General features: G+C 42.9%; 1 long non-coding RNA gene across 1 annotated transcript; it reads left to right on the top strand.

Moving 5' to 3' along the window:
* Nucleotides 1-11625: 11625 nt before the first annotated feature.
* On the top strand, nt 11626-12723 carry LOC112450923. Its single transcript, XR_003039654.2, has 3 exons — nt 11626-11885; nt 11980-12205; nt 12292-12723. It is a non-coding gene; the product is annotated as an uncharacterized LOC112450923 (long non-coding RNA).
* The last annotated feature ends 309 nt before the right edge of the window (nt 12724-13032 follow it).

Raw genomic sequence — 13032 nt, 5'->3', positions numbered from 1 at the left:
GTTAGGAACTGCCTGTTAAGACCTGAATCAGTAGGATATAGGAGAGTCCTACTGAGTCCAGTTAAAAGAAATAAAGTCTCCTCCATGTTGGTTTTGCCCGCTGAACTCGCTGTTCTTGACCGCAAGGTTAATACGCAGGCATTCATCGATTCAGGCGCCGATACAGAATTTATCGACCAAGCTTTTGCTAGGTCTTTGGGCATTGAGGTTGTTCCATCCAGTCATGACCATAAAATAACCGCTTTGGATGGACACCTCTTGAGTCAAGACAATTTTGAGACAAAGCCTGTCCATTTGTCTATAGGTGGCAACCATCATGAAAACTTAAGATTTTTTGTCATCCATTCTCCCAACCTTCCTGTCATACTTGGCGCTACATGGTTAAGGAAGCACAACCCGACCATCGACTGGGTTAAGCGGGAGATCACCGGTTGGGCCGAACATTGCTCTTCCTCCTGTCTGCGGAAAGCTGCTACTGCGTCCAGAATCACTGACTCCTGTGCTAAGGTATACCCTGACATTTCCAAGGTACCTTCAGAGTATCATGACCTCAGGGAGGTGTTTAATAAGGTCAAGGCCACTTCGTTACCTCCTCTTTGACCCTTTGACTGCCCCATTGACCTGCTGCCAGGCTCTGTGCCTCCTCGTGGTAGGCTCTTCTCCCTGTCCCGACCAGAACAGCAAGCCATGACCAAATACATTGAGGAGAGTTTACAAGCAGGCATCATTAGGCCCTCTGTGTCTCCTGCGGGTGCAGGGTTCTTCTTTGTAAGTAAGAAGGACGGCTCTCTAAGGCCTTGCATTGATTATCGTGGCCTCAACAACATAACCATAAAGAATAAATACCCACTACCATTATTGTCTTCGGCCTTTGATCTCATACAGGGGGCAAAAATTTTCACCAACTGGATCTCCGTAATGCGTTTCATCTCATTCGCATCAGAGAAGGAGACGAATGGAAAACAGCTTTCAATATGCCATCAGGTCACTACGAATATCTGGTTATGCCTTTTGGACTTACTAACGCTCCTGCAGTTTTTCAGTCTATGGTTAACGATTTGCTTTGTGATATGATCAACCAGTTTGTCTTCGTCTATCTGGATGACATATTAATTTTTTCCCAGGACCTCGCCTCCCACAAGGACCATGTCAGGAGAGTCCTACTCAGGCTACTTCAGAACAAACTCTACGTCAAAGCTGAAAAGTGTGAGTTTCATCAAGAGTCCACATCCTTTTTGGGGTTTAATATCTCACCCAGTCAGGTGTCCATGGACCATTCCAAGGTGGCTGCAATCCACGAGTGGCCTACTCCCAAAGACAGGAGAGGACTTCAACGGTTCCTCGGATTCGCTAACTTCTACTGAAAATTTATCAGGAACTTCAGTCAGGTAGCCGCACCTCTTCACCTACTCACCTCCATTAAGAGGCAGTTTATGCGGAATCACGAGGCCCAGGCAGCTTTTGATAAATTAAAGGACTTATTTATTAAAGCTCCCATTCTACAGTCTCCTGACTGTGAAAAACAGTTCATCGTGGAGGTGGATGCTTCCAGTACTGGAGTTGGTGCCATTCTTAGTCAAGTAGGTAATGATAACCGTCTTCACCCTTGTGCATTCTTCTCCAAAAGATTGTCTTGTGCTGAACAGAATTATGACGTTGGGGAAAGAGAACTGCTGGCAGTCAAGCTAGCCCTGGAAGAGTGGAGACACTGGTTGGAGGGAGCCAAGGAGCCATTCGTGATCTGGACAGACCATAAGAACCTGGAGTATCTTAAGACTGCAAAGAGGCTTAATTCTCGTCAGGCCAGGTGGGCACTGTTCTTCTCTCGTTTTCCCTTTCATCTAACCTACAGACCAGGAGAAAAGAACATCAAGGCGGATGCCCTGTCACGGGTCCACGAAGGGGTTACTGTTGGAGACAGCTCTGGATTGGAGGAATTTATTCTGCCTCGTATGGTCCGGCTCTCAATTACGCAGTTGGAACAGGAACTTCGTCAAGCCCAACAAGTTCACCCACCTCCTTCCTCATGCCTTCCAGATCGCTTGTTCGTAACCCAGGAATTACGTAGCAAGGTACTCTCGTTTTGTCATAGTTCAAAACTTTTTTGTCACCCAGGTATCAACAAGACCCTGGCGGTCATCAAATCCCAGTTCTGGTGGGAGTCCCTGGTCAAGGATGTTCGGGAGTTCATCTCCGCCTGCTCCCAATGTGCCCAAGCCAAAGTATCACACCGTCGGCCAGTGGGGTTTCTACGCCCACTGCCCATTCCCTCTCGCCTGTGGTCTCACATCTCAATGGACTTCATCACCGGGCTTCCCTCCTCTGCTGGTAACACGATCATCTTGACCATTGTGGATCGGTTCTCTAAGATGGTCCACCTGGTGGCTTTAAGGAAACTCCCCACGTCGAAAGAACTGGCGGACATAATGTCCAAGGACGTCTTAAGACTCCACGGCATACCCAAGGACATCGTTTCCGACAGAGGTCCTCAGTTTATCTCCAAGTTTTGGCGTGAGTTCTGCGACCTGCTGGGCATCACCGTCAGTTTGTCCTCCGGCTTCCATCCGCAAACTGATGGAAAGACTGAGAGAGCCAACCAAGAGGTGGAAACCAAACTGCGACTTCTCTGCTTCAATGAACCTACCAAATGGGCAAGTAATCTTCCCTGGGTCGAGCATGCCATTAACGCTTTGCCTTCTTCTGCCACAGGATTATCTCCATTTTACACGGTGTACGGCTATCAGCCTCCAGTTTTTACTATCCAGGAGAGACCCCGCTCGTGTACCTTCTGCTCATGCTGCCGCCTATAGGTGTTGTCGAACCTGGGCCAGGGCCCGAAAAGCATTGCTCCAGATGTTGGCGGCATACTCCCGCGAGGCCAACCGAAGGAGGTCCAAGCAGCCTGTGTACCAGTCAGGGCAGAGGGTGTGGCTCTCCACAAAGGACCTCCCTCTGAAGGTGGAATGCCGTAAGTTCACCCCCAGGTTCATTGGCCCATTCCCCATTGCCAAGATCATTAACCCCGTCGCCGTCAAACTTCAGCTGCCTCGAGGTATCAGGTTTCATCCTACGTTCCACGTGTCCAAAATCAAGCCACAAAAGACGTCAGGACTCTGTCCCTCCTCCAGGCCCCCTCCACCCGCCCGGTTCATCGATGGAGGTCCTGTTTTCACGGTTAAGAGACTCCTCCGTTCCAGAAGTTGGGGCCGCAGCATCCACAATCTCGTGAATTGGGAGGGTTATGGCCCCGAAGAACGTTCCTGGGTTCCGGCTAAGCACATCCTGGACAAGACCCTCATCAGGGACTTCCATTTGGCTCATCCGGGTCAACCTGGTGGCCCGTCAGGAGTCGGGCCCTTAATGGGGGGCTCTGTCACAGCTTCCTCTGTTCCTGCCACGCCTCCTGCTTCCAGCCATGCCACAGCTCAGTAACTTTCCACAGTCCCACAGTCTCATGCCACACCCTAGTTTCCATGACAACTTAATCACAGCCATCAGCTTCACCTGCTCATGCCAGTATTTAAGTCCACAGCTCACAGCCCACAGTTGCCAGATTATTGAACGGATAACACTAAGTAAATGTCCAGCGATCCACAGTTTCTGCCTGCTTCCATGTTCACGGACCCTTGCCTGAATTACGACCATCGCTTTTCGCCTACTCCTCGTCTGACACCTTCTCGACATCTGACCTCCGATAACCGACCCCGCTTCTTGCTTCTGGACTTCGCTATTGGAATGACCCTTTTCTGGATTTGGCTGCACTCTCTGGACTTCCTGGTTCTGACCCCTTGCCTGGCCCTGGACTCTCTCTCTTGCCCGACCCCACACCTGTCCACAACAGGTGCACTCGACCAACCGACCATCAGTCTTACCTGTCCTGGTTCCACTTCCAGTACGTGACGTGAGTGTCCAGTCCTTTAGTAAAGGTCCAGTTGCTCTTTTGTCTACAATAAACAACTTAAAACTTTGTCTGAGTCTGCGAATTCTGAATCCAGCCAAGCTCCGCCTTGTCACATATTTGATTGTAATAATGATTTACTGGTTTTAGGACAAACCCTTTCATTTTAATTTAATTGAGAACTGATAAAGGACAAGTTAATATTTAACAATTTTCATCAAACTTTTGAATTTGGTGCCTCTTAACTTTTGCAAACATGCATGTCTTTGTTCTGCACTGCTATCTAAAAAACATCCCACACAAAAAAGGGAAGAATTAAATTTTAGTGCCTCTCTACATTCTCTAAAATCACATGGAGGAAAATGGCCTAAAATAGATTATATAAGAAACATTGGTGCAGTAATCCTGTTGTATTTTGACTAAAGCAAAGCATTTCATTAAAACTTGAGAAAATTGTACCAACTTCTGAAAAATGGTCACAAAATGTTTCTGAAATAAGTCAAGACTTCTCAACAACATAGGGCATTTTAAAGGTGACAGGGTAAATCTCTGTATCCACTCAGGTGGAATGTGTTCAGTTACAGAGAATATAACAATGATTAATATACATGCAACCTCACTTTTATTAATGTATGTCTGCATTCATCATACAGTGCAGGGTTTATCTCAGCTCCCTTCTCCTGGCTCACTTGGTATGATTGATCACATTTTCAAGGTCTCTGGGTAATTACTTTTGAAAGATTTTTTTGCAAGGTCACAGGGCATTCACTCTCCTCACTGCTATTCCACACACAGGATATAAGCATTACATACATAGCTTACTCGTACATGTACATACACGGGCCTCATTATCTGCAGATCTAGTTTGTCATGTTTTTGGAGGTTACCTAACAACAAGGTCCTTCATCAGAGATGTATAGTTTGCTGAAAGTTGCTCTTGAAAAAGGCAGTTTAAGGAACTATATACAATCACCCTTGCAAATGCTGCAGTGCTGGGCTTTCTGGAAGCCTTGTCTTTTGCTTGATTTTCTTTCCTTCTCCTTTCCCTGTTCTTTCTTGTTATTTCCCAGGTAGAGCAGTGGGCTGGCTGACATTCCAGGATCCATCTACTGGCTAAGCTTCTGCCTCCAAGGCTTCAGCCATCACACTTGTTTGACATTTATACATCAGCAAGCTGCTGCCAAAACACCAGTGTTGTGTTGAGTTGTGTCCTCCACTCAAGATCTCTTTCCTCACCTGTCTAGTTTTAGATTACCAACCATAGGATTGTGTTTTCCTTGGTAAAATATACACATTTTGTCATAAACAAATATAAATCACAAGATGCTCATTCTGAGGTAACATGTCTGTTGTATGTATTTTACAAGTGTGTTAGTTTTTTTCCTACTGAACACAGAGAAAACAATAGGGATATTAAGCCATAAAGAATGCTAAAATGGACACCACCAAGATAAAAATGCATTTAATAATTTTGGATAGCATTGTTCTTAAAAAGAATAGACATTAGGGGAAAAACTTTCAAAGATGGTGAAACTCACACCAACTTGCATTTGCTCTTTGTCAGATTCCCTCCAAAAATGAAAAAAATAAAAATAAAGCAACTGAACTTCTATTCTGTAGTTGAAAATGTTTTGCTTCCCATCCAGGGGAATAAAAGCAAACCATCTTCAACTATGTAACAGTCCAACTGCTTTATTTTTTAAGTTTTTGGGGATTTGCTCTGTCCTAGATGACTAAGCCAGCATCTTTCCCAGATTTTTTTTGCAACCATGTTTTTTCTAAAGTGTTTTTTAACAGCTGATGAAGTGCCTTGACTCTGAGTTTTATCAAATGTCTTCAAACTTTGCCAGTCTCCTGCTGGGACCAGTTTACCTACGAACTCACCTGCTACTTACCTACATGCCCACTCTTCAGTGATCTTGCTCCATTTGAACTGAAATGACTCCAACAGTTAGCAGTTGTACATGTATGTCCGGTGATAACTTAATTAAAAACGATTCACAGGATATTTTGCTAACAAACAGTTACATTTTATTAACCTTTATTTAACCAGGCAAATCCAATTGAGATCACAGATCTCTTTTTCAAGGGAGGTCTGGGCCTGAAGGGAGTCTCATATGCATGTTTTTAGACTGATGGAGGAAACCCACGCAAACACAAGGAGAAAATACAAACTCCACACAGAAAGATCCTAGGTCTAACCCAGAGTTGAACCCAGGACCTTCTTGCTGTGAGGCAACAGTCCTAACCACTAAGCTGTTATACATGATATTCTGCCTGTTATGGCAGTGGGCAGTAAAAACCCTCTGAGAGGTTCTGTGATTTCTCCAGAAAGACACCGTTATGTGTTTTTCTCTTTAGGGCTTTTAATTCTCAAGATGTTTCTTCCATTGAGACAAACCTACAAGTTCTAAACAAATGTTCTGCTTTGAGATCTCCACTTACTGAAAACAGCATAGGACAAACACTGGCAGAGACATTTCATATTTGCACAGCTGGCTGCGGGAGCCTTTCATATTGACTCTTCACCATTCTCACTAACAAGCTGTGAAAGCTGTAAATAAAAACCGTCCTTAACACAGATCTTCTAAAGCTGCTGAAGGGACTATTATAGATGTAGTCAAACAAAGGCAGGTTTTGGCTTTATCCAACTCAGACTATTGGCAGCCATCCTTTTGTTCACTGACACAAAACATAAAAACAGAAATACACAAACTAACCATAAAAACACAACTCTTAGGACGTAGTTGTCCTTTCATTTTTTCATTTATCTAAAACAGAAACATTTTGTATCCATGTCACAAAATATGTCTAATGCTTGCTTTGTTTCTTGAAGCACAAATTTGAACCAGATCCAAATTAAAGAGGAAAAAGTCAACAAACAATAGTAAGGACAATACAATAAAAACACAAATAAATGTGTGACTTTAAAAGATAGAAAGTAACAACTTATTTGACAACTTATTTGAGTTTTTGTAATTGCGTAGCATTTTGTGTGTGGTTCTACTTTTTAAAGTAGTTTTTATATCAATAGTACTTTAAATATAGCCATTTTGTCTTCAGAAGTGAGCAATAATTTGTTTGCCTGCCTGTGTGTGTGTGTGTGTGTGCGTTCATTTCTTTTTAGCATTAGCAAAACATTTCACAGCCACTGGACGATGTCAATGAAACACCAAGAATGTAATCATTGGACAAATTATTCTACAAATAAATACCATTTGGAGTCAGCCTAATTCAAAATGGTTGCCACAGCTAAGTGACATTAGCAAACACAAAAAATGATTATAACTCAGTTGGTTTTCACCTCCTAAGACCCAAATTCTTGCATGGCATGCATTTTTTATTACTCTTGCAGATGCCAGGTCCTAAGAGGTTAAAGATATTGAATTAAAATTTGGTGTTTGTATCTGAGTGATTTACAATATATAATTTGAATGCTACACATAGTGCACCATGTTTGCTTAAAATTTTGGCATTAACCCTGTTTGTCTGTTAGCAAAATATCTTATGCACCACTGGACAGATTTAGTGAAAAATGACTGTAAAACTCATTAACTTTTGGAGTCAACCCAATTCAAATAGCCTCCAAAGCTAATCGACCTTAGCAAACATTAGGGCTTTAGGGCTGACTTCTATTAATTAGCAAAAATGTGACCTGTGCTGTCAAATGAGTTGGAATGAGCACCGACTGCAGTGCAAAAATATTGATTTAGCCATAATTGAGATTTGAGTAAAAATAAGTTTATTGTCACGTCTCGGGAACCTAGATTGGTACGAGAACCAGGAACGACAGAAATCAGTTTTCGAAAAGTCAAAACAGTGTTTATTTATTTTCAGTGGAGAAAGGTGCAAAGATATGTACAGTGGTCATCTGCTGGAATCCTGAAGAAGAGGAAAGATGTTTACTGACGGTTCTTGGAGGAGATTGTTTGTTCTGGTGTTACCCAAATTATTTGTATCTTTCTCTTACGGGTTCTTGAATCCTTGGTGGAGAAGATGGGTGAGATCCCAAAAGGCCTCCTGAGGAGATGAGGTGAATGAAGACAGGCAAGTGGTTGGAGGGCAGCAGACCAGACCTCCAGTGGACCATCGAGGGGAGTACTCAGAAAACGTAGCAGGAAAACAGGCCAGGCTCATCTGAAGGTACAAAGCATACAAGTAAGTAATTTCTTCCTCATACACAAATACTGGCTGAAGACAGAACTACCATTGAGGTTCAATGCTCCAGCGGCGAGTCAATCATGACTGCTGGCTTTTATGCTGAGGAGCCCTCAGCAGGTTGACAAGGCACAGCTGCCGTTGATTGGCAGCCATCTTGGGTGAGGCCTGCAGTCATGAAAACCCTTACATTTATAAAGACACCATCTAGTAATCCCAGTTATTAAAATGGCATAAAATCTTCCTAATCTACCTTTAAATTTAAGTTTTCTAAGATGCATGTCTTCAGGTAAATCTGTAAAGACTCAGAAGTCAGGCTCGAAGGTAGAGATTGGATTTATTTCAGTATTTATTCCGGTTGTCCTCTATGTTGTCCTCTTCTGTTCTCTGCTGTCAACATGGATTCCCCTTTTGATTTAATGCCTTTCCTGCTTTCTATTTTATGTTTCAAACATATTCAACACTTCATACCACAACAATAAAACATATCATTAACATAAAAAGTTTTCAGCTTTTGATAAGAAAGCACCCAGAATATGACACTCTCTCTGAATGTGCAGTGATGGGATAATTGAAATAAAAGGGGTAAACTTCAACATCACAGGAGAAGCATGCTGGTAAATTACCAGGATTTATGAACATTTTGTGGATCTTTGACATCACACAGTTTGATGCTGATGTATTCAGATACTTTATCACTGACAGCATCATGAGCTGATTCGGTCCGTGTGGTTAAAGTTGTGTAAAGACTGGAGTGGGACCTCATGTTTACTTCTTGACCCCTTGCATTTGTAAGCAGCAACAACAAAACCGCCCACTCCTGCAAGATTTGCATCTGATACCAATGGTATATGCAGCATTCTACACCAACCTACACTTACTGACAAAGTAGTTAAGCACCCGAAAGGAATTGTTCAATTTAGACAATTTGTTTTATATGCAGACCAGCAACGCATATAAAAATGATTGGATTTGAAAGGAACTGAGACTTCTAGAACAGGCAGCAGACAAGAGGATATGAGTGGTGGCATCATGAATAAAGTGATACTCTTCAGGAAATTGCCAGTGTCCAACAGTCTCTCAAAACAAGAAGTGAAGGTCAGCAGACACAAAGGATGGCAACATCGCCAGCACTGGGCAGAGTTTGTGTTGTGTTGCCGTGCTGAGAGGACTCAAAATGTAGGCAAATTTAACCAAAAGACTTTAATCATCAAATAAAGCTGAATTGACAAGAAAAATCCAACAAAAATAAATCAAACACAGGGCCAAAAGATTACCACATGAAACCAGGAGTTGGACTGAAGAAAAAGGGTAGACTGACAAGATGGAGAAACCAAGGAATATGTATGCGCTAAGAAGGGTGATTACCGAGTTAGTGCAGCTGGGTCAATTCACAAATAATGGGGCTTGTGTGCAAATAACCGGAGCCAGGAGAACTGAAGGGAACAATGGACAAAGAAAACCAATAATGATGAATATAAAGCTACAATAACAAATACTCAGAAATACAAAGGAGTGAAGACCCAAACAAGTATAGTGAACTACCCAAAAGACACCCATCATGACAGCTTGATAGGGGTCACAATGTGGGTTTACATGAGGCTGGGCAGTCAGATTATGCAACTGCCCGATATGTGGGCTGTATAGAGGTCACAGTGGCTCATTGATGAAACCAATGAGTGCATGAGGGCACTTATACACAGAGAGTGAAGATTATGTTCACCTAAGACAAACCACGCCAAGGATTGTTGTATTGTGCACCAAGTGTTACAGAACTCAGTGACATCTGCTCCTGCCATCCAGACAAAGGTAACAGACTCTTTATGATACCCTGTGTCATCCGTCAACATATCTTGACGACTGAAATCAGATAGAGTACACTGTCATATGTAGTCTGCCATTACTACTAAAGTTGAAATGGCTACATTTGAAGGGGTGCTATAGCTAGGAAGTACAAACTGATGATGAGTGGTGTTGTATCATGCTCTGTGATGCATTTTAGTTCTGCATTACCACACATGGCCATAGTTTGTGTTTATGAGCACATACAGGGGAAAGGTTTAATCCTGCCAATAATGTTGTCACTGGAGTTACTCCTAACATCAAAAAAAAGCAAACAAACGACAAAAAAAAAGTGTGAGGAGCTGTCAGGAAAGGCCTATATGGAAACTTGCCAGCAGTGAAAAACCCCATTGAGCCTTCGAAAAATCAAGGTATGAGGACTCAGAGTTTCCATGAACACATGTATGGTGGGAATATTCCCCGTGAGGCTGTTGCAAATCAGAATTTGGGCTAACAAAATTAATTTGAGAGCTTATGTGGAAGTAACACCTGAAATGATATCTCTTAGAATGCGCCCTGGATGTGGCAGATGTTTCAGGCTTTTGTGAGTCAGCAGGCACATACTGCCTCTGCTAACAACAACAATAACAGCCCATTGTCCAGCAGAAGTTTCCTATCATCAGAAGGAAGACGAGGGCCCTTTAACCCTGGTCTGCAGTGGAACCAACCTATGGAGACCACAATTGGAAAAGAAAGAGACCTTGAGAAGGAAAAAAAACTTTTTGTCTATTTTTAGTAGATAATATAACTTCACTGGTCACTTTATTAGGTACATATTGCACTGGGTTCAACCCCCTTTTGCCTTCAGAACTGCCTTAATAATTTAAGTCATAGATAATAACAAATTGTTTGAAACATTCGTCAGAAATTTTGATCCATATTGACATGATAGCATCATGTTGTTGCTGCAGATTTGTTAGTTTCACATCCATTAAGTGAGTCTCCTGTTCCACCACATCCCAAAGGTGATGGATTGGACTGTGATCTGGTGACCACGAAGGCCACTGGAGTTAAGTGAATTGAGACTCATCGGACCAGACACTTTTTTCCAATTTCTTATTGTCCAATTTTGGTGACCTGTGTAAACTGTAGCCTCAGTTTCCTGTTCTTAGCTGACAGGAGTGGCACCTGGTGTGGTCTTCTGTTGCTGTGTGTTCAGAGATCATATTCTGCAGACCTTAGTTGCAACAAGTGGTTATTTGAGCTACTGCTTCCTTTCTGTCATCTTGAACTGGTCTGCTCATTCTCCTCTGACCTCTGACATTAAGAAGGCTTTTTTTGTCCACACAAATGCTGCTCACTGGATATTTTCTCTTTTTTGGACAATTCTCTGCAAACCCTAGAGATGGTTGTATGTAAAAATCCCAGTAGATGTCATGGATTTAAGTATTTTTGTGTTTATATTTTGGCTTTGGTTCTTGCTGCTTTGTTTTTCTGTTTTCATGGGTTATAACGTTTTTATGTTTCTGATTCATGTTTCAATTTGGGTTTATAGTTTCTTTTATTTAGTCGTCTTTATGTTTACTTTGGTCTTAGTTCTGTTTTTGCTCCTTGTGTTTTTGTTCTCCAGTCATCATTCACTTCTCCTCAGTTTATCACTTGTTTGCCTGCCACACCCATGTACACCTGTCCCAAATTTTGTAATCACTCACCTGTGCTCACTTCCCCTGATTACCCTTGCCTTTAAAACCTGGTCATCTTCACCACTTCCTCGCTGGTCCATTGTCTCTTGTGCATGCAGTCTGGTTCTCTCCCCATGTCTTGCCTTGGATTTTTTTTATGGGTTGTTTTGCTGCCCCACTAGCCTTTCAGTTGATCTGTTTCTTGGTCTCATTTTGGTGTGTGGTTGTGGCAAATCTGCCACTCTTCTACCTGGTGTGTGTCTCCTGACTTCCTGATTGGTCGGCCTCCCGATGACTTGCAGCTGCTCCAGATTAGGATCAGCCACTCAAGCATTCTTAAGGCAGTTTGGAGGGACAGACCAACGGTGATGCATCTATTACCTATGGTAATCCATCTCAGCCACTACCTGTTGCTTGTACTAAGAAAGTGTTAACCTGTGCGTGTTTGTACCTGTCCAGGGTTCCTGGTTCTGTTCCCGAGCTCACCTTCGTCTCCAAGCTGCCATCTGAGTCTGATACCTACGTACCTGTGAGTCTAACTACCTGAGAGCCGCCAAGCCTGCAACCTGCTACACCTGTCTATCTCCTGTTCACCTGTGGATATACTTACCTGAAACCTCTGAGGATCAAGACCTACCTGGAAGCCTGACCTCCACCTCGGAGCTACTGCTACCCTCCTCCACCTGTAAGACTAAACCGGCTAACTTGCCTGCAACCGGCCTACCTATAGCAAAGAACCCAAACTTACCTGCTCATCTCTCTCCCCTCCAGATCCTGTACATGGCACCAACCGGCACTGTGAATAAAGTTCACTTACCTTTTGCTAAAACTGTTCTGTGTCTTCCGTACCTTGAGTTACTCCCTTTGACAATAGCCTGAAAACCTAATAGTGGTAAGTTCCTTTAATTATTTTCTACTGGTTCTCACCTAGTCACAGGGACTGTGCACAAGTTGAAGTTTTAACATGAGCCTAGAAACTAATCTCCCTATAGTTGATCACGCTCCTTAGCCTTCAGAGGGGAGGGACAATGGAATTTGCTGAGTATCTGGAAGGATAAGACGGGGCCTAGTAGCAGGTGACACTGTTTTCTGACCTTAGGGATCTCCTGGCTAATATTCTGGTACAAATTTTTTGAACATGTTCAAAATTCAAGCGACAGGACTACAAGCCCCTGCAGTTCACATGAGGATATTCAGATTTCCCACAAACATTTCATAACATTTTGGAGACTCCATCACTAACGCTGTTGGCCAACTAGCTGTAGTCCAGTGGGATACTGGTTTAAGCAGGAAAAGAACAAACTCCTTGTTTGAACTGGAGGATTGATCTGAAATACCTGAATAAACTGTAGATTAAAAGGGGCCACCATTCCTTTTCTAACAGGACTGTAGGGTATGATCTCACAACACTTCTGACAGTTACTCAGAATATCGGTGATGGTAAAGTGCCACATCAGTGATATCCTGCATGTCTTACCCCTAAAGAGTCAGCAATATGTTATTTCAGCAAGA

Source organism: Kryptolebias marmoratus, linkage group LG3 (assembly GCF_001649575.2).
Source record: "Kryptolebias marmoratus isolate JLee-2015 linkage group LG3, ASM164957v2, whole genome shotgun sequence".
NCBI classification, from domain to species: domain Eukaryota; kingdom Metazoa; phylum Chordata; class Actinopteri; order Cyprinodontiformes; family Rivulidae; genus Kryptolebias; species Kryptolebias marmoratus.
The sequence above is the reverse complement of the archived record's forward strand: the minus strand, read 5'-3'. Positions and strand labels throughout refer to the sequence as shown.